Source organism: Oryctolagus cuniculus, chromosome 6 (genome assembly GCF_051225735.1).
Source record: "Oryctolagus cuniculus isolate XC-2025 breed Fujian yellow rabbit chromosome 6, ASM5122573v1, whole genome shotgun sequence".
In the NCBI taxonomy this organism is placed as follows: Eukaryota; Metazoa; Chordata; class Mammalia; order Lagomorpha; family Leporidae; genus Oryctolagus; species Oryctolagus cuniculus.
In genome coordinates, this window is record NC_142872.1 from 164523988 (window position 1) to 164544505 (window position 20518).

Below are 20518 nucleotides of genomic sequence, written 5' to 3' on the forward strand. Positions count from 1 at the left end.
CTCAAAGACCCCAGAATGCCCAAACATTTCCAGGGTCCTTCAAGGAAGGCCCCAAGTTCTCCCTAAGAGTTTCCCATTACCTCATCTCATAAGACCTTCCATTGAACGAAGAGTTTCACTCGGTTTCCTTAGTTTTCATGAATGTCAATCCCGCCTTCCTCTTAGCTGATATGAAAGCACACAGAGAGGGCCGGCGCCGCGGCTCACTAGGCTAATCCTCCGCCTAGCGGCGCCGGCACACCGGGTTCTAGTCCCGGTCGGGGCGCCGGATTCTGTCCCGGTTGCCCCTCTTCCAGGCCAGCTCTCTGCTGTGGCCTGGGAGTGCAGTGGAGGATGGCCCAAGTGCTTGGGCCCTGCACCCCATGGGAGACCAGGAAAAGCACCTGGCTCCTGGCTCCTGCCATCGGATCAGCGCAGTGCGCGCTGGCCGCAGCGGCCATTGGAGGGTGAACCAACGGCAAAGGAAGACCTTTCTCTCTGTCTCTCTCTCTCACTGTCCACTCTGCCTGTCAAAAAATAAAATAAAATAAAAAAAGAAAGCACACAGAGCAGTCTCTACCCAGAACAAACACTGATTGGGCTCCTACTGCACCATGCATCACAATAGAAGTTATTGAATGTTTTTCCATGAAATTTTCATTAAGATTCTTCATTGCTTTCTATTATTAGTGTTTCAGGGAAAAAGAATCTAACAGTAGGGGCAGACATGTAGCCCAGCAGTTAAGACTCCAGTTAGGACCACATCAGAGTAACCGGGTTTCATTCCCAGCTCCAGCCTCTTTTGTTGTTGTTGTTGCTTGAGGATTTATTTATTGATGTGAAAGTCAGAGTCACAGACAGGAGATGCAGAGGCAGATAGAGAGAGAGAGAGAGAGAGAGAGAGAGAGAGAGAGAGAGGTCTTCCACCTGCTGGTACACTCCCCAAATGGCCACAACAGCCACCCACATGGGTGCATGGGCCCAAGCACTTGGGCCATCCTCTGCCGCCTTCCCAGGCACACAAGTAGGGAGCTGGATCAGAAGTGAAGCAGACAGGACTCAAACTGGCACCCATATGAGAGTGAATCAGTAGATGGGAGATCTCTCTCGCTCGCTCCCTCTCCCTCTCTCTCTTTATCTCCCCCGTGTGTATGTGTGCATGCCTCTAAAATTAAGTAACTACTTTTTAAGTTATATTCCTAAAATAAGAAACTAAGATTAGTACAGGTAAAGTTACATGATTGAAATCATTAAATCAGAGGGAGAAGCTAGATGAAAACTAGGTTTTGGCTGGTGCCGCAGCTCACTAGACTAATCCTCCACCTGCGGTGCCGGCACCCCAGGTTCTAGTCCCGGTTGGGGCACCGGATTCTTTCCCGGTTGCCCCTCTTCCAGTCCAGCTCTCTGCTGTGGCCCGGGAAGGCAGTGGAGGATGGCCCAAGTGCCTGGGCCCTGCACCCACATGGGAGACCAGGAAGAAGCACCTGGCTCCTGGCTTCAGATCAGTTCAGCTCCGGCCGTAGCGGCCATTTGGGGGATGAACCAATGGAAGGAAGACCTTTCTCTCTGTCTCTCTTTCTCACTGTCTAACTCTGCCTGTAAAAATAAAAACAACAACTAGGTTTTGAGGAAGAGGACTGCTGAAATTCCATGCCATGAGCCAACATGAGTTAAGGAGGGAGACAGAATTCACAGAAAGAGGACAGGTGGCTGGCCGCAAGCACCTGTGCCATCGAGGAACGGCAGTAAAGGAAAAGCTCAGCCAGCAGGTGAGGAGATGAGCTTCTGTTACACGGATCACTTGGATATACAACAGGTGCCCCACGTGAGCAAGTGTGTGAGTGGAATACAAGAAAAGCTGTCTGTGCAGAGAACTAACCAGGACAGTACAGAACCATCTCTCTACCTGGGGCAGAAGGGCACCCAAAGATATAGACTTGGATGGCAAAGAAAAACAAGCTCCAAACACCAAAGCCATCAATGAATGGACAGTCATACGTGAGCAGACAGCCAGTGCAACAGGTACCAGGGTAGCCAGCACCCCACTGCGACATACCCTGCCAATGGCAGGCGAGGAGAGATGAGTCTACGTTGGGAAGGGAGCTCACTGCAGGGCTCCCTGGGTTCCAACTACTGTGAAGTCGAAGGAGACTCTTGTAGTAGGTTTCTTTGCTGCTTTCCCTCAGAGCACAGCCATTCCAAGAGGATGCAAGGTGCCACTGATCAATATCATGAGCCCCAGAGCAGGAACTCTGGGAAACCAGCTTGTCTTAAAGGAAGACCTGGAAGGCTCTAACAGAACCATCAGGTAGAGTGCAACAGATGACACTGGCACCCCTCCCCACGTCCCTCACAGTAGCCTATGCTTTTCCTGTTCTGAGAATTGCCCCCAACGTACTAGAACTACTTTTTCTCAGAAATATTTCGGAGGAAATGCCCCCCGAGCCCTCGGTCCACAGCAATGGCCAAAACCTGAAACCTTGCCTCAAGGAGAGGCTATTGTGGGGCCGCACAGGTCCAAAGCATCCTGTTGCAATTGGGCTGAGACGGGCCCAGGTGGCACTAACATCTGTGCCCGGCTTCTTGCTTGCCTAATCCTACTCCCACCACTCCCTCCTTTCCAATGAGAGCACCCCTCAAGCAGCCTTTCACACAAGAGTCCTCATGTTAGGCTCTGTGTCTCAGGAGAATGAGCTTAAGACTGGGAATACACAGGACCAATCCACAGAGACCAAGTACCCACTGAGGGTTCCTTGGCTAAGAGACTTCAGAACCAGGGATGACCATCCAATGTGGTCATTCAGGACACTGCAGGGATGCAAGGATGCCGGTTTTAAAAACTGGAACAGTCCTAGGGAAAAATGGAACAAGTCTGCCATTCTGGTCAGAACTGGGATTCAAAGCAAAGCCTGCCTCACTCTGAACACTGTGCTCTTCCTTTCATTTTCACGATCCTGTCTCACCTGTCCCCAGAAGCCCTGCTAAGCTGGTTTTCACAGACAATGCACCGGCCACAAGGTGCCCATGCAGAGATGTTCACAGGCCCCGAGGCAGCATGGTCCCACTTCTGAAAAGGTCTTCACTGGAGGGCATGGGAGAATTCTAGAGGATCCATCAGTCTCCAATAGAGCCTCAATTTCTTTTCTTCCGCGAATAGTGGTCACAGATTTCAACAGCTATCTAAAGTGATCCCCGACATAATTAAGGTTATGAACAATTGTCCCAGAAATTACTGCTTCAATGCTAGATTAAGTAGAACAGTGGGATGCCCCACACTTACTGCTCTCAAGCAGAGCTCTTTACCAAGAAACTGCCCAACACCCACCCCTGCATTCACTGGAGAGCAGGAGGTGAAATCTGCCCACAGCTTTTCCCAGGCTACCCTCATCCCTGTCCTGGGGAAATTCTTCGGTTTAGACGGAAGCTTGGAAGACGTGCATTGGTGCTGGCTGGGGAGACAGGCAGGGCCAGCCATTCCAGAGGAAGAAGCAGCCGCAGAGCCCAGGCTGCAGGGCACGCTGAACTGCGAGTCCACCCCCTGACCAGGACCTCTAAGTGATGCTTAAACAGGGGCTGTGGTTATTGGTTTTTAATCTGGAAGTGTATTATTTCATTATTGAAGATGTCTAGTATTACTTGTTCTAATTGTTTTCTGATAGATATTTATTGCAAGCTCATGGAGTGGTGGCAACGGCTCAAACCCTCCAGAGCAGCTGTAAACATGGCAAAGGCCTGGCACGATGGAGCTTATCATCCTGCAGAGGAGAGTCAATAAAAAACAAGCCAGTATATCTGTAAGAATATTGCAGACAGTGATAGACTGATGAATGCCACAGGGGAAAAAATAAAGCAAGCTATGACTAGAGATTAGAGGAGCTATTTGACTAGGGTGGTCTGGTGAGACCTCCAAGAAGAATGGGATTGAATGAGGGTAGGAACACAGGAACACTGAGGGACGCTCTGACCCAGCTGGCAGTGCAGGCAGAGTGCAAAGTCCCCAAGGCAAGAGGAAGCTACGTAGCATCGTGTTTGGGTGTTTGGTTTTATTTTTGATGGGCAGTGGGAGAGACCTTGTGGCTATAGAAGAACACTTTTACTTCCTCATTCTACAAACTTCCACTGGGCTTCCCTGCCAGTGCTCTCACCGGAACCTGCGTACAATTCCCTCAGCCTGTATTTCAGCTAAGGACTCTTAGCTGGCGTTGACTGACATCTTTAATTGCCTAATTTGCACCTGGATAACCTCATAGACCTAGAACTCTGTTTATTCAAAACAGAACTCACCATTTCCCCCCTGAAGATCTTTTCGCTGTCCCCAGGCCAATGTAGATCCACCAGACCAAGTAAGAAAGCTACCAGTCATCCTTCACACCACTCCTGTCTCCAGCCATGTATGTTGAATCATCTAACACATCCCAAGAGGCTACTGACTTAATACCCCTCACGTTTGTTCTCCTGTCTCATTCCTATGGCCTTCACCTGGGTGAGGGCCATCTCTAGCTCCAGTACCCTAGATTGCAGGCAATAGCCTGCCACCAAGTCTCCATGGCTCCTGTGTCACTTCTTTCCAAAGTATTCTCTGTGCTGCAACCAGAACACAGACTTCCAAAATGCATATTTGTATCTATCAATTTCCACTGTAAGATATTCTCACCACTCCCATCAGCCTCCAGTTAAAGAACAGATGCCTTCATAAGGTGTCCAAAGCCCTGCACAGAGATGTCTACAGCCTCTCCTTACCTCTCCAGCCTGTCTACTTCCCACCATAGTTTCAAGACCTGTCTGTCTCCAGACACTCTGCCCAGTGTGCAGTGCTTGGCCTCAACTCCTGGTCTTCACGCTGGTTTTTCCTCTACTTGAAACACTTCCCCCAACTCCTTGTCCCTTTCTTATCTAACTCCTACTTGTCATCCACATGCCCTCTCAGATACCCTCTCCTCCAGGAAGCCATCTGCCCACACTCCCAGGAGGCATTCAGTATCTTTCTCTACTCTCGTGGCTCATCGCTCTCATGGCCTTTGCCATGAAGTCTTATAACTGCTTCTCTGTCTTCACCACAAGTTGTATACTTCTTGAGGATGTCAACATTATCTTCTTCATCTTGGGCTCCCCAAGCTTCCAGTACAGGCCGTGGGGTGCAATAAGCCCTAACGAAATGTGAGTTGACCAAGGGGACTCAGATTTGGAACCCCTACACTGCACAAGTAGGAAAATAACCCCAGAGAGGCTAAGTGCCTGCTTCAGAAACACAGCTGATTCAGATTAGCGGTAACCCTAGAACACCTGCCTTGGGATTTTGATCCAATTTACTTCTCAGACACCAGGGTTCTCGCAGAAAGCAAAACCCAGTTCTTAATCTCAAAAAATCAAACATGTACAGCCTAGCACTGACTCAAGATCCAGACATGAAAAGTTCAATGCCAAGAAACCAAGTCAAAGGCGTTTCACTGAGTGTGGGGAGGAAGAGAGAAAGGCCTGAGCTTCTGCAGAGCCCAGTCTTGAGATGAGCAGAGGGCACCGTGCAGACACCGCTGAGACAGATGGGTGGCAAGGGCCTTGTCTTTGTCACTCCACCCAGAGCTCACTTCCAGTGCAAAAAATGCCACACTACCAAAGGGAGAGGACCCGATACTACCTTGAGATAACATGTGCACAGCATTCACCCCACCATCACCCCTTCTCTGCCCACTCTGGGCAATGCCCACCCCTTCCCTTCTCTTCCCACCCAGGGCACAGAAGATTCCGGTGAGCTTAGAGCCCGAGGTCCCTTGAACATCGGTGGAAGTACAGCAAAACTAGAAACTAAACCCTCAAGAAGAAAGAAAAATCTTTCCTATATCACAAAGTCAAACAACAATAACAAAAGCTGTGCTATCAGTGGAAGCATTAGGCAAGCCATGAAAGACCGGGGTGAAAGAATATGTCTAAAGGGAAATAGAAAGTGAACATCAGAACCCAGCCAGCCCAGACTCCCCAGTGCCGCGCTCGGGACTCTTCCATTGTTTTCAGTGTCCCAAGAAAGAGCTCATCAAAGACTTGGTCTTTGCAGTCTGCCTATCCATCCCTGGAATATCGTTGGTATTTTGTCAATAGGCACTTGTTTTTTAATCCATTGTTTGGAACATATCTTTGTTTCTCTCCTAAGTCATCCCTACCACTCACTGCTGGGCCCAGAATCTGCACTTGACAGAGGCCAATCCTACATTCATTCATCCAACAAACAGGCATGAGCACCTATTACACAAGAGGTACTAGGTAACACCAGTGGGAGTGCAGCAGTGAACTTCATAAAATAACATGCTGATAAGTGCTAGACAGAAAGACCCATCAAAGTGAGGGGAGGTAGCCAGCACCTGGGCTGCAGCCCCACGCGCACCCCTCAGACCCCACCCACTTTCGCGCAGACCACAGCTGTTGTTCTGCTGCTTCAGAACCGGTACCGACTAAAATGTATCCAATACAGCTGCTGGCTGTACCCCTGCACTGACCTCTGGTTCATTATAATCTCATTACAATGAAATTATCATGGCCAACACCCCTACTCCCATGATGCAACAGCTGTCAGGACACTCGCGGGATTTCCAAAACAGGGCAAGGAAACGGGCGTTACTCATGCCCTGCCCAAAACCCCACCCCTTTTGCATATTCAATAGGGCTCTCCCCAGACCAAATAAAAGGACAGCTCAAACCCTGTTAAGTGCAGCTGTTTCTCCTGAGCATGTCTGCGACGCTTTGTCAGTGTGCCTTACGCGTTAAACAAGTCTTGCCTCTACTTGTTTTCTTTAAATCTCTTCCTTGAGTCCTTCTGGCCAGGGGTCATCCCGAAATTTAAGAAGAGATCGTAGGTTTAGGGACAGGTGGTGAAGAGTGACTAACGTTAACGCTCCAAGCAGGAATCAACCACGCAGCTATCTGAGACAGGAGCCTTCCAGGATGGGAGGGAGGCCACACTGCTGAGAGGAGGGGGACGGGGGAGATGGGGCGAAGGGTCTCAAGGTGGGGGAGACCGCGTGGGGGTGGTGTTCAGGTCTGGGAGGGGGTGGAGGTCATGTAGGACTTGCAGGCCCTGGAGAGGCTACAGACTTCTACTTCAAGTGGAGAAGCCTCTGAAGTTCGCCCTCGCTTCAATTCCAGAGCGGTCTCTGGATGCCCCCTCTGGGGGCAGACGAGAGGCAGCGGTGTCAAATTAAACCTGAAGAACTAGTCCTGGTGCAAGATGCAGGGGTTTGAGGGCACTTGAGAGCTTGAGGAACTCCTGAGTACCCCCGTGACCCCTCCTTCCCTCGAACTCCATCAGTGGCCCCAGCTCCCTGCAATACTGACCTCTCACTGCCTAAATCCAACACCTCTGAAACCTAAGAGGCAGGTCTATCTTCTGCCTGACCCAGCTTCTCTAAGGCAGCTTTAACCTGTGGGTGGAGAGAATGTTCAGTCCAATTCCAGACTTTTCCACAGCTCTCCAGGACTCCCAATGTAGGGGAAGGGCCACTTGGACAGGCTCACCGAATGCTCAGTCATTGCCTCCACTCCGCTCCCAGGGGCAGTGGCTGACCTTTGCCTTCCACATCTCAGCCCTGCTCATTCCACTTCCTTTCTTAGGAATCCCTGTCTCCAGGTCTCAGGACGTCGCTCCCTCCCTGATTCACCTTCCCTGTAGTCTCCATTTGGAAATCCCGACTCCTGCTTGGACATCCCTCTGCAAAGCCATTCCCAAGAGCTCCTCCCAGAAAACATCAGAAGCCCCTATCTTGGCTCCCACAGACCCCTGTAATGCCTGGCTGGTGGCTGTCAGTCTCCGTGCCCTGTCCCCCAAATACATATGAATCTCCCGAAAGACAAGGACCTTACCTGTTTGTGACTCACAGGGTCTGGCATGTGTGCAACACATGACAGGCCATCTATGCAAACTTCCTGAACCGGGACCATCAGTGCCACTAGCCCTGCACCAGAAGTGAAGGGCTACAAGGCCCTGGCTCACTGTGCCAATTGCCTTCGTGAGGGTAAAACCTGTCACCAGCAATAGCTCCTGAAATTGGTGTGCAGTCACCCAGAAATGCCTCACGTTTGAGCTAAAGTGTTTGGCAGTGCTTGAGCACTCAGAGTCCGGGAAGCTCGCCGGGTATCGGTGACACCTGTGAATGTTCGCCGCAGAAAAGGCCAGGCTGCATAGGGCTAGCGTCTCACTCTGAATGAAGGCGACCTTTCGGGCTGAACTGGGACCATTTTGCCTGGGTCAGACAAGAACTGGGTTGGGACAAGGACATGGAGTGGGTGTTGACAACTGCCTAGGTCCTAGGATCATCTTGTGCACGGTCGCCATCAAAGCTAAAGAAAAACCAGAGAAGAGAACCTTGGTGATGAGGGTAGGGCTGTAGAGTCCACTGACCTGCAGAATTCTGAGCCAGCTGTGAGCCTTGATGGAAAGGGTGGACTGAGAGGCATGGACATAGCCTCGGTGATGAGAAGCAAAGATCAGTATATGTGAGGGTTGACCTAGGGCTAGGCAGGGCCACAAAAATCATGTAGTTCCTTTCAACATGAACAAACCAAGGTCCAGAAACATGAGGAGGCCAGGTGCTGCACAGCCTATAAGCAGGCAGAGAAAGGTACCACGAGTCTCGGTACCTGCACCTAAATCTCTAGCTTAGTCTACTTGCCTGTGAAGCATCTAGCATGCCGGACAAAGTTCTCTTCATGGTGTGGGCTACTACCATCTTCCTGGTATCCCCATATTATCTCTCAAAGATGAGTAAAATGGAGGAAGCAAGTGCATTTGGGGCACTTAAACTCCACAGCCTTCTACTTCTGACACTTACGTCTACCACTCAAGTCAGGCATGCTGTCTTGAGTGCCACTCTTCTCTCTGTACATCACACAAGCCCTTCCTGAAGGGCAGCTATCACCCTATGATGCAGACGGGACAAATGGCTAAGAGCAACGTGACTGATAAAGGTCAACACTAACAGGTGGGGGAGCCAGGATAGAAAGCCCACCATGTCTGACGCTATGTCCTTTATGCAGGGTTTCGCTCACTTTCTAGAACAAAAATTTGCCTGGGTCAAGTAGTCCATGGACTGCTGCCACTGACTCCAAGCCCTTGGCATCCCTATGAGAAGGGTGCTGCCACTCGCACCTCACAAATGAGGAAACGGGCATGAGACCAGGCGCCCTCATTCCAGGTCCCCTGAGAACCTGGATTTAAATCTGGTTTCTGAAACAGATACGTCTTTTTCCTTACTGGAGCTGAACTAGCGTGAACAAACTGAAGGAAGAGGAGAAATATTTTAAATGGAAGATATTCCATCAGACATATTCAGCAAATGTTATATGAAGGCTACTCAACTAGATTATTCTAAAGCACATCCTTGAAGAAATCGGCATTTTAAGACAATGTGCTTCTGTTCCCTTCACACTGCTTCAGTGGGTTGACCCTAAACACTACACAACCATTGAGAAAAGCATCCTTCAGGCTCGCTAGCCATCCAGAGACGGGGGCAGGTGGCTGGGCAGCCCTTGGCACACTCCATCCTGCACAAGTGGTCACACTGCAGCAAGTCCCACTTGTTCCATGACCATTCACCGTGGCCGTTGTTGAGCCAGGAGCTGGAGTCGCAAGCAAGATCAGGGAGAGGCCCCCTATCTTCAGGAGGGGGTGATACAATCTAGAAGGGACAGGTACTGGTGCAGCAGTGACAACACAGCCTGCCACAAGAGAAACCTAACGTTCCATGGGAACACGCCACGGGACAGAGGGAAGGCTTCCTACGGGAAGCAGCATTTGAACTGGGTCACCGAAGGCTGAGGGGTGCCACGGTCGTTCCCGGCAGAGGTCAGCATGTGCAAGAGCAGACAACGACATTGAGACAGTTCTGGCTCCTTCCAGAAGGAGGGTTCCCCCAGCAACGAAATCAAACTTGCAAGCATCCAGTCAATGTTGGCCAAACTGGGCAAACACCTGGGAAACGCCCAGCACTAGTGCGCAAAGTCAAATGAAAACACTGCCCAATCATCCACTGTCCATGTATCCACCTCACCAACATGTCCTCAGTCCTCAAGGTGGACAAGTCTCCGTTTCCACTACAAAACGCGCAGTCCGGTCTGTGCTGGGCAGATCTCAATCCAGAGGAGCACTGCGTTTGACAGCAAAGCACTTGACCTTCAGCACTTGCAGGCAAGGAGGACCGCATGCAGCCTCCTCCCCTGACAAACCCTCTTTATATTACCCTGAGGACAACTGGGACCACTGTCTCAACCAGCAACTGAGTATTTCTGCTCCCTCTTAGCCGATGGCTGGGTAGTGACTTGCTGATATAACAGACTTTAGGAAATGAACTCCTAGTTGCAGGAGACTTATCTCCCTCAATCGTAACTGATGTGAGGAAAGCCTGGTGAGCTGTGTAAGTCTGTAGGCATACCCATTCTACACACGAGAAGTAATTCAAGGTCAGAGCAAGTGTGAAACTTCTTCTGACTCCCCAATCCTGTCCTCTTTCCTCTACACCTTGCCATTTGCCTAGCCGATAATACCGTCCTCGCGAGGACTTGAGTCCCCAGATGAAATGCTGGCTAAATTGCATGCCCTGGGGTAACGTAACATCATAAATTAGAAGCCCAATTAAAGAACACAGCCTTTTAACTGGGACTCACCACTGTCTCCAGAGGCTCAGGATGTAAATGGAGAGTTCTTTCAAAGTCAATGGCTGCCCATCCTGGAAACTACCCAAAGACCTACTTACCCAAATGCAAGAACTCGCAGACCCAGATCACGCACCTACGTATTTCCCCGTTCTCCTATGGTCTTCTCTGGAGCCCTGCTCCCAGCTGAGCCGCGTTTGGAATCATGCCCACACCTCTAAGCCTCTCTCCAGCCCACATGTGGTTAACAACCCAGCACTCTGGAGAGACCAGGTGCCACTGGGCTCAACTGTAACCTGATGGACAGCAATGCCACCACCTCCCACTTTAGATGGAGACCCGAAGTGGGATTTCTCCAACATCTGCCAAGTGGGACAACCTGCCAAAGGGCAAAGGGTGTCGCTGTATCCCACATAGTCCCTGCTTTGCCGGCAATGGGGAGGGGGCATTGATTGCTGGCTTAACACTTCATGTTCATTCCCATCCCTTCCCCAATCGTCCACGATAAACTCAGGGAAACCCCTGCCTGCATGCGCAAATGGTAAGAGTTGCTGCTTGCTGCGTCTAAACCTCACCACCCCCCTCCACCCGCAGCGGCTGGATTTGAAGCCGGCCCTGCAGGTCAAGAGATGGTGCCCGTCTTTCTCTTGTCGCAGCTAAGTTGCAGGGGACTCCTCCAACCACGAGAAGCTAGGGGGTCTGGGTTTGTCTGGGTCCCAGGCAACTAACTGTTCCCCCGCCCCTTCACCCCTGCGTTGGCTTCTCCCCAGTCTGCCTGTGGCTCTCAGGACCTGACTTGGACCAGGATCCGGATGTGTGCCCTCAGCTTCCAGCTGGACTTTGGGTTCGTGAGGTGGTCCCCACAGAGTTTTCCCCACCTAAGACGCGCGGGTCCCTCTCGTGCTCTCTGGACCTGCCCAGAGACTAGAGGAATACACCATGTTTCGCGGTAGAATTCCTGCTCCGTGACGGAAAGCCACCCAACTAGCAATCACGCTTCCAGAAACGTCACTGCCTCGGGAGAGTTTCCTGGCCGCCGACCCCGGAGAGCTCTCCCCTACCTGTCTCCCACCGCAGCGCGCCCCTCTCAGCTCCTTGGCCACGCGCCTGGCTCCCTCTCCGCTGCCTTCTCCAGACGCCGAACCCGGCGGCGGCGGTGGGCGGGCCGAGGAGTCGGCGGCACCTGCGAGCCGGGTCCCCGGTGCCCGTGGCGCGGCTGCCCGGAGGAGGAGCGAGAGGATGCTGCCCTCGCCGCCGCCGCTGCCACCGCGGTGCTGATGTGGTTGCTATGGTTATGGAACTCCGCAGCTGCCCCCTCTCGGCGCAACAGCTGCCCGCCGCGGCCTCCGGGCGCCCAGGGAACTCGCCGTCACCGCTGTCCAAGGCGGAAGGACCCAGGGCTGTGCCCGTGCCTTCTCCCCCACCCCCGCCCCAGCTCGCGTCTCACGGGCTCAGCTCACCTCAGCGCCCTTGCTCCAATCCTTCCCCCGCCGGGACACGGCCACCCCGCGCCGCGCAGCGCGCCCTCGCGGCCCGGAGAGCCCGCCCTGCCGCTCGCGCTGGCTCGGCTCCCGCCGCCTCTGCGCACCGTGGAGAGGCTGCGCGCCTGGCGGGGAGGCGCCGCGCGCGCCCTCCCGCCGCTGCCGCGGGTCCGCGCGAGGAGCTCCCGGCCGGTCAGTCTGCCCCGCGGACAAATCCCGCCCACCCGGCCTGCGGAGGGCGCAAGTGCGGGTCCGAGGTGCGGCCCTGCCCTCCCCTTCTGCCGGGAGCATGCTCAGTCTCCACCCAACGTCGGGAGTGCGCTCCAGCGCTGGAGGACTGGGGTGAGGCGGACGGAGGGGGGCCTTTCCGGGTGCCCACCCGGGGAGGGGGTGCCCAGTTTGGAAGAAGAGCCCAGGGACAAGAAGTAGATTCCTGAGAAAGGGTCACAGCGCCTGGCAATCTCTTACGCTAAGTCAGCCGATAACCAGTCACTGCTAGACCCCAGCCTAAAGCTAACATTAGGAGTCCAGGGATGTGAAAGACTGTCCGCGGGGAGGGGTGAGGAAGACGGAGGGTAAGCCAGGTGCCACTTACGAAGTCCTTCACAGGGAACTCCCGCTCTCCATCCCCGTGTCAGGATGTCCTGGCTGGTCCATCACAGGTGACAAAACGGCCTTTGGTCAAGGGGACCCGGCAGCCCATTAGAACAGGCTCCACTGACTCGCCCAGTAAGAGAAAGGAGTTGTAACCCAAGCGGCTTGTGTGTGTGTGTGTGCACGCAAGGGGGCAGGTGGCTCAGGAAAACACCTGTAAGAAGGTACAAGAATCAAGCAGAGGGCTCGGGTAGGTGAAGGGTGGAAAGAACGCCCCTTCCAGAACCAGAGGGCCTGGCATGCAAAGTCCAGGAGGGGCAGGCCTGGCTCTCAGTCCACACGGCATCCTGGATAGCCGACAGGTGTGCACAGGGGGCAGCAGGTGAAAAGGACTTCGGGACCTGAGTGAAGGACTGGGTTGGCCCTGAGGACGGCAGGTGCCGCTGAAGGGACTTGAGAGGCTGGGTCTGACTGCTGGCCCCACCTCGTGGGAGTGTTAGGTGGACAAGTGAGGGGGCGTGGTGAGCAGGCTGCAGCCACAGGGGACCGGGTTGAAGGAGGCGCTGCTCTGTCTCTTGGCCTGTCCTTGCAGCACCCAGCCGAGCATTGGCCACACATCCTCAGTAAAGGTTTGGCGAATGGCAAACAAATGAATAGTTATCTCTCCATAGAGAAAATGGTGCCTTTCTTTTTGTCCTGAAATTGTATCACATCTGTTTTGGCATTACATTTTTATGCAACCTTATTTTGGGAAGTTGATGCAAACCTCCAACATTTTCCTCTGCATTTACAAGGCCCTAGCAATAGAGAGGTCAAGAACATAGAATTTTTTTCGGTACTGGGATGTATCTCAATTGTCTAGATAATAGCTGCATGACATCAAGTAAGAAAGCAAAGTGCACTGTAGCGTTTGAAATAAGGTAACTCGTGTTAAGAGCAGCGACTCAAGTGAACTGGTCACTGCTGGCACAGGCATAGACACATAGCGGGAGGCTGTGGGAGGAGCCTGGAGAGCCACCTGTTGACAATGGGGATGACAGGAACTTGATGGACAGGACTGGGGAATGAGACTCGACGCATGCTGCTGTAAAACACTTAATGACACACTTGTATATACAAGGACACTTCAAAAAGTTAGTGGACAACTGGAATAACAGGCTAGTTTATTTTGAAAACCATATTCTGTATCTTCGGGCTTTTTAGAGACCCTCTGTGTGCATGGCTTTGTATTTGTACCAAAATATTAACTTATTTCATTTTTTACTAACATCTGTGTATAACCTGTGACAAAGGTCTCAACTTTGATCAACTCGACAGGCAACCTGTTCCAATTGGTGTGTCCCAGGACCTGCTCCCCGCCCCCCTGTGCTGTGACTCCTCACTGTGAGGTCCTCATCTTCAGACCCTGCCCATGCACTGGCCAGCGGTGACTCGTCGGACCTCCAGCTCTTATGCTCTCTGGCCCCAAGCAATACTCCTCTCCAAACTGACGAGACTTTAACAGCTGTAGGGGAGTAAGGTCTGTCACTGCCCCAGGTGTGCCTGTGTGCAACAGATTGAAAAACTGAACGAAGTAGCCCTCCCTGGCAACCACTCTACCAAGGAATGACTCGCTGCCCATCAAGGCTCAGGAGCCAGAAACCTAACACTATCTAGTCTTTCTCTTCTGTTCTCCTTCTCCCACGCATCTAATTAATACCACCTCTGTCAATCCTGCCATGTAAATGCCTCCCAAAGTTGCCTTTGACAGGGGCCCCAGAGGAGTTCTGTGTTCTTGATACTCAGAGGCTGTGAGTGACGACGCATCTAGAGAAATGGGTGTCGTCTTAGCTCTGTTCTGACGTGGGCAGTTGTGGCTCGGACAGGGGTACGATGGTTCTGGGACAAATGTGGAGCATGTTCCAGCCTGAGTTTTAGAGAGGGGGCTTGTCCATTTGAAAAGGCTGAGCTCCAAGACTCATGTTCTGGGAGGTAAGGACGGTATGCCTCTGGCTGAGTTTCGTTGAGGGGGTGTGGATTGAGGCTGTCTTCACTCGTCGGAATATGGGGGCTTGAATCCCTTCGGGGTGAACAAAATCCCGCAGAGTGGCCAGCACTGCCTCGAGTGGAAGAGGATTTTTTAGTGGTGACATCCTGTGGCAGCAAGCAGCAACTGTCACAAAACGCCCAGCGTCCCCTTGTCCCATCTGCACACAGCATGCAGGGTGGAAATTGGAATTGCTCCGTGGTCTTAAGCTGGTTTGGATGGACCTGGATCCCCAGGATGGGGAAGACGGCTCTTCCTGCAGATAGAGCTCAGCCTGGGTCAGCTTGCCCAGCTTGGGAATCTGGCTCTGAAGGTGCAAATTCACCTGCTAACAAGGATGTTGGCGTAAATGGATTAAAGCTCACATGGATTTAAACAAACTGAACGGTGCCTCACCCCAGTAAGGGGTGTGTGTGCCTGTGAGTTGTGGTTGTTTTTGTTCAATGCTGGAATGGGTTGGAAAAAGAGGTCCAGGGGGCATTTTTATCCATTACACTCACACTCTATCCACTCCCTGAGCCACACCACTCTAAGATCTTGGCTGGATTTGCTTCAGAGGTGTCTCTTACCTGAAATTGACTTATTTCCCCCAACTCCAGTTTCCTTCCCATTAACCTATCTGCTGTGCACAGAGTATTGATCTTTCAAAACCACAACTTTGATCCCATACACTTGTCTTTGATCCGTCAGAAGTGACTCTGGACTCTAGGAACACACTCACGCCCTGGGCCTGGCATTCAGATACATCTAAAGATCTTATCCCTGCTCTGTCCAGCCCAGAAATCCCCAGGACACCTAGCACATCCGTGAGTGCACACTTGTCCCTCAAACCCTTGTCTTCACACTACCTCCTTCAAGCAGCCTTGTCCAGCACCTTGCACTGACCCCTCCCTGCGCTGAGCTGCCTCTAAGCCTCACACAGGTTCAGAGCTTTGTAATGTAACTATTTGCATAAAAATGCATTTCCCACACTAAGGTCTTTGAATTAACAACTTAAAAGGCCTGCAACATATCTTCCCTGCCTCCCACAATGCACAGTGCAGCATCTAGAACCTGTAGAAGACTTTCAATACATCTTTTCCAAACTTAAGTGCATCCTAGGTTTTCTCGATTTGGGGTTGACAAGCCAAATAAGTAAGTTTTTCTGTCTCTTATGACAGGTACTCAAATACAATTTTTAATTTAATAACATGGTGGATTGGCTCACAAAAGACTCAGCTTCTTGACATAGTGTGGGAGGGGCCTTAGGAGAAGTTTTGCTCAGTTTTGAAGTAGGCTGGAGCACTTCCTCAGTAGCTTTTTAGTCCAGAGGAATCATTTAGCACACACTCCCATCAACACCTTACTTGGGAATCCAGCAACAGTAACTGTAAACACCTACATGGTGCAGTGCCTTTTTTTTTTTTCTTTTTTTGAAGGCAGAGTTGCAGAGTTTGCATCTGCTGGCTCGCTCCCAAAGTGGCCCCACTGGCTGGGGCTAGGCCAGGCTGAAGCCAAGAACTCCATCTGGGCCACCCATGCAGGGCCCCAAGGACTTGAGTCATCTCAATGTGCCTGCTTTCCCAGGCACATTAGCTGGAAGCTGGACTGAAAGTGGAGTGCCAGGACATGAACTGGCACCCACATAGGGATGCAGGCATTGCAGGCGGTAGCCTGATTCCTGTGTCACAACACCAGCCCCACAGAGTTCTTCCTGGGCAGCAGCCACTGTTCCGTAGCTTATTCTATAGGGACTTATTTCTTTTTTTTTTTTCTTTTTTTTTTTTTTTTTGACAGGCAGAGTGGACAGTGAGAGAGACAGAGAGAGAAAGGTCTTCCTTTGCCGTTGGATCACCCTCCAATGGCCGCTGCTGCAGCCGGCGCACCGCGCTGATCCGATGGCAGGAGCCAGGATCCAGGTGCTTTTCCTGGTCTCCCATGGGGTGCAGGGCCCAAGCACCTGGGCCATCCTCCACTGCACTCCCTGGCCATAGCAGAGAGCTGGCCTGGAAGAGGGGCAACCGGGACAGAATCCGGCGCCCCAACCGGGACTAGAACCCGGTGTGCCGACGCTGCAAGGTGGAGGATTAGCCTATTGAGCCACGGCGCCGGCTCAATAGGGACTTATTTCATCTACGTTACCACCCCATGGGAAAACCAAGGCATAGCTGTAGAAGTCGACTAAACTCACAGCTAAAGGGAGCTAAGCCAGGGTTTGGATGCCAGGTCCTGTTCACCACCTCTGCATTCAACAAGCTTTCATCTTCTGTGTCCTAAACATAGGACACTAGGGTATTTTATGTTATCTAGTGTGGTGGTTCTCAGATTCTGGATTGAGCTTGGGGCCAGGTGATTCTTGGTCCTGAGGCATTGCCCTGTGTGGTACAGGAAGTGTCACTGTGTTTCTGACACTTGTCTCCAAACTGGATGCCAGTAGCACTACTCCTTCCCCCCACCGCAGCCAGGCCAGTTGTGACAATCAGTTACTTCCACACCTTGACAATGTTCCTGGATGAGCGGGGAATCGACCCTCAGTTGAGAACCACCAATGATAAAGGTAAACTTAAGTTTTGTAGTAATAATGGGTGTAAATCCTACTTCAGTTAGCATTTATATTGTAATAGGCTGATACTTGTTAGGAATAATTACATCTTTTAAGACTGGGCTGTCAAGCTTTCCTGGCAAAGATGCTTTTTCTGTCCACCCTCTTTATTCACTTGTGTTATTCACACTCACCTTTAGTATTCATGTGTTTCACTGTCTCACAGGGTCCTCTTTCATGACCTTTATCCCATCCAAGATTAGTTTAAAATACCCATATAACCTTCACTGAAGCACTAACTGTACTCATTACACTGGAGGGAAGGCCCCACTGTCAACTTCTGCTTGGCATGTAGCCCCAAAGTTGTCCTGTGGGATGAGGCAAGGCAAGTGCCTACCAAAATGAACTGAGCTAGGTGGCCACTGCCAATCACTGTTAAAAAGGGAAGTGAATTAGCTTTGCTACTGTTTAAGACAAAGTTAGCTAGAAGTGGATACTTCAACATTCTGACTACACACTCAAAGCATGAATATCTCCTTCCCCTGCGACCTGGAGGTAGCTGTGTTCTTGTGGAATAGACATGAACATTAGAACCAGAGGGACCCAACCAACTTCAGGCATTTGACCTTGGACTACCTGTGACTTTGTGCACGATAGAATCTTCCTGAACATGAGTTCTCTCATCTGCACTTCAGGAGAATTATCTACATATGGAAATGACTAACCTTTTGAGTTCTAGATGTAACAACTTTTTTTCTTTTGACATAGAGATGGAGAGAAAGGCCTTTCTTCCATTGGTTCATCCCCCAAATGGCTGCTACGGCCAAAGCTATGCCAATCCGAAGCCAGGAGCTGGGTGCTTCCTCCTGGTCTCCCATGCAGGTGCAGGGCCCAAGCACCTGCACCATCCTCCACTGCCTTCCCAGGCCACAGCAGAGAGCTGGACTGGAAGAAGAGCAGCCGGGACTAGGACCCAGCACCCATATGGGATGCTGGCGCCGCAGGCAGATGATTAACCAAGTGAGCCACGGCGCCGGCCAAGATGTAGCAACTCATTCTGCTGTGTGACTGCTTGTGTTACCCAGCCCTCCTGGTAGATAGGTGGGGATCCACAGTAAAGAGTCATCCCAGTGGTCAAGTGAGCACAAGTAATATGTCCTTTCCCAAATGAGGAAGTAATGGGCAGGAGCTACACACACACACACACACACACACACCCCTCTGCAACTGAAAGAAAAAATAAACAAAAGGCAGCACACATCAAAATGGGGGTAGGTAAGACCCCTGAAGTTGCCTTTGAAGCACCTTTTATTGTATTTGAAAGTCAGTGGGGGGAGGGCTCAGAAATCTGCCTACTGGTTCAGTCCCCAAAACGCTCCCAACAGGCGGGGCTACACCCGACTGAAGCCAGGAGTTGAGAACTTAATGCAGGAGTCCCGTGTTGGTGGCAGGGACCTAAGTACTTTAAGGATCACCTGCCTTGCAGGGTATGCATTAGCAGGGAGCTGGAATTGAAAGCCGGGCCAGGCCTTGAACCCAAGGACTGATAGAAGATATGGGCATTCCAGGAGGTGGCTTAGCCAGTGCACCTCAACTCCCACCCCTCATCTGAAGCTCCTAACAGCTTCTCTGACTGCATATTAGACTGTGATGGAGCTAGAAATTAACTCGTGTCCCTGAGATGTCAGAATTTACCTGTTCACACAACGCTAGACCATTCTAAGCCGTGAAGAGCTGTAGACTTCCAAACCACTAGCTAATCGCCTCAAAAACTATAGCATTTACATGATCACTCAGTGGGAGTTGCTGTAGTTAATCCAAAGTGGGGCATTGCTTCCTGATACAACTTCTGCAGGATAGAAAGTGACAACCGAGCACTGACCCCAAGCAGTCTGGGTCCAGGATGCTCTACTGAGAGCTGTCAATAAGAGCAATGCTTGGAGTCGCATACACGAGCTGTTTACAGAACTCCTGCAATGAGGTGCATTTCTCTACTGAAAAGCTTGACTGGCTACCAAGAAAAGTCGGTTGATAAATCAGTTTGAGAATGAGAAACATCAAAAAATGGAAGTAATCTACTGAGTTGATACAGGATGTTAAAGTCCTTACTAAGTTGTGAAAGAATGATACGACTTTGCAAGTTTAAGGATATTACGTACACATAAAAATGCACTTGTATAACCCATAACTCATAGAATAAATGTTTTATACTTATATAAAATCCATTTGAAGTGGGTGGGTCACTACATTAAATAATTACTTGGGACAAATTCTTCATTTTGCAAAGAATGCAGACTTGGGAGGTGGCCAGGACAGTCTCACTTCTCTTGGTCGAAGTTTGGGGCTCCAATATCGTTCCTGTCTGCAGAAACTCCAGGCATGGTTCCAAGACATGCCCTTGGTGAGTTATAAAGAAATTATCTGAGTATGATGTGGGGAGCAAACCGGACTGGACTGAGTTACTGGAATTAAGACTTATTCTATGCATCTGCTCTCCCACAATATGGCGCTGGGAGAGAAGTAAACAGCTTCCGCACAGCTGCCTCCAGTTCAGCCAATAGACTGTGGGACTTGCTCCTGATTGGAGGAGAGCAGCGTGCTCGGCGTGTGGGCAGCCGAGTTGGGATTGGCAGAGGAGGACTATAAAGGAGGAGAGAGACGGCATTCACCAGGAACATCTATGGGGAACATCTAGCTGAAGGAACACCCGTGCAGCCCCCGAGAAGAGCCGGCCGGCGGTGTGCCGCTCCCCTGCGGAAGTGGGGAATGTGGCCAGGGGGAACTGCCCTTCCACGGAGGTGGAAGGGATAGTAGCCAACCCGGGAAGAACCAGCAGCAAACCCGGGGAGGGCCGAGCAGACGAAAGAACAGCGCAGGGTCCTGTGTTGTTCCTCCACGAAGAGGGGGAGCGACATAATGGTGCCGTGACTCGGATATGAAGCCTAGGCAGGGTCTAGTGTCGCTCCTCCACGAAGAGGGGGAGCGACAGTATGATGACTTCTTGCCCATTGTCTGAGACTCATTTTCTTTGTATAAGAGGCTATGAGCACCCTGCCCTTGCAGAATCGCCAGGGGGATTAAATGGCACCACAGGACATGGGCTGGTACCTAACAGGCTCCCAACATGTCTTGGCCTATTCCTTTCAGACTCCAACTGTCTGTGTTGATTCCTCGGCTTATAGTACCTTATAGGCCACCTGTAGAAGACCAGTGACCTCCTGAGGATGTAGAAAGAGCCCCCAGCCTTGCTTCTAGTTCTGAATACACTGGTAATAAGTCAAT

General features: G+C 51.4%; 1 protein-coding gene across 3 annotated transcripts in view; it reads right to left on the bottom strand.

Moving 5' to 3' along the window:
• Positions 1-12303, bottom strand: part of FAM135B (family with sequence similarity 135 member B) — a 369646-nt gene extending 357343 nt beyond the window's left edge. The window contains exon 1 of one of the 3 annotated variants that reach the window (XM_070075533.2): positions 12075-12303. The gene's annotated coding sequence lies outside the window, so the exon portion shown is untranslated. Of the gene's footprint in view, positions 1-10715; positions 10824-11675; positions 12022-12074 lie in introns of those variants that run through there. The other 2 variants (XM_070075534.2, XM_089335756.1) reach the window with 2 other exon arrangements.
• Positions 12304-20518: the final 8215 nt, after the last annotated feature.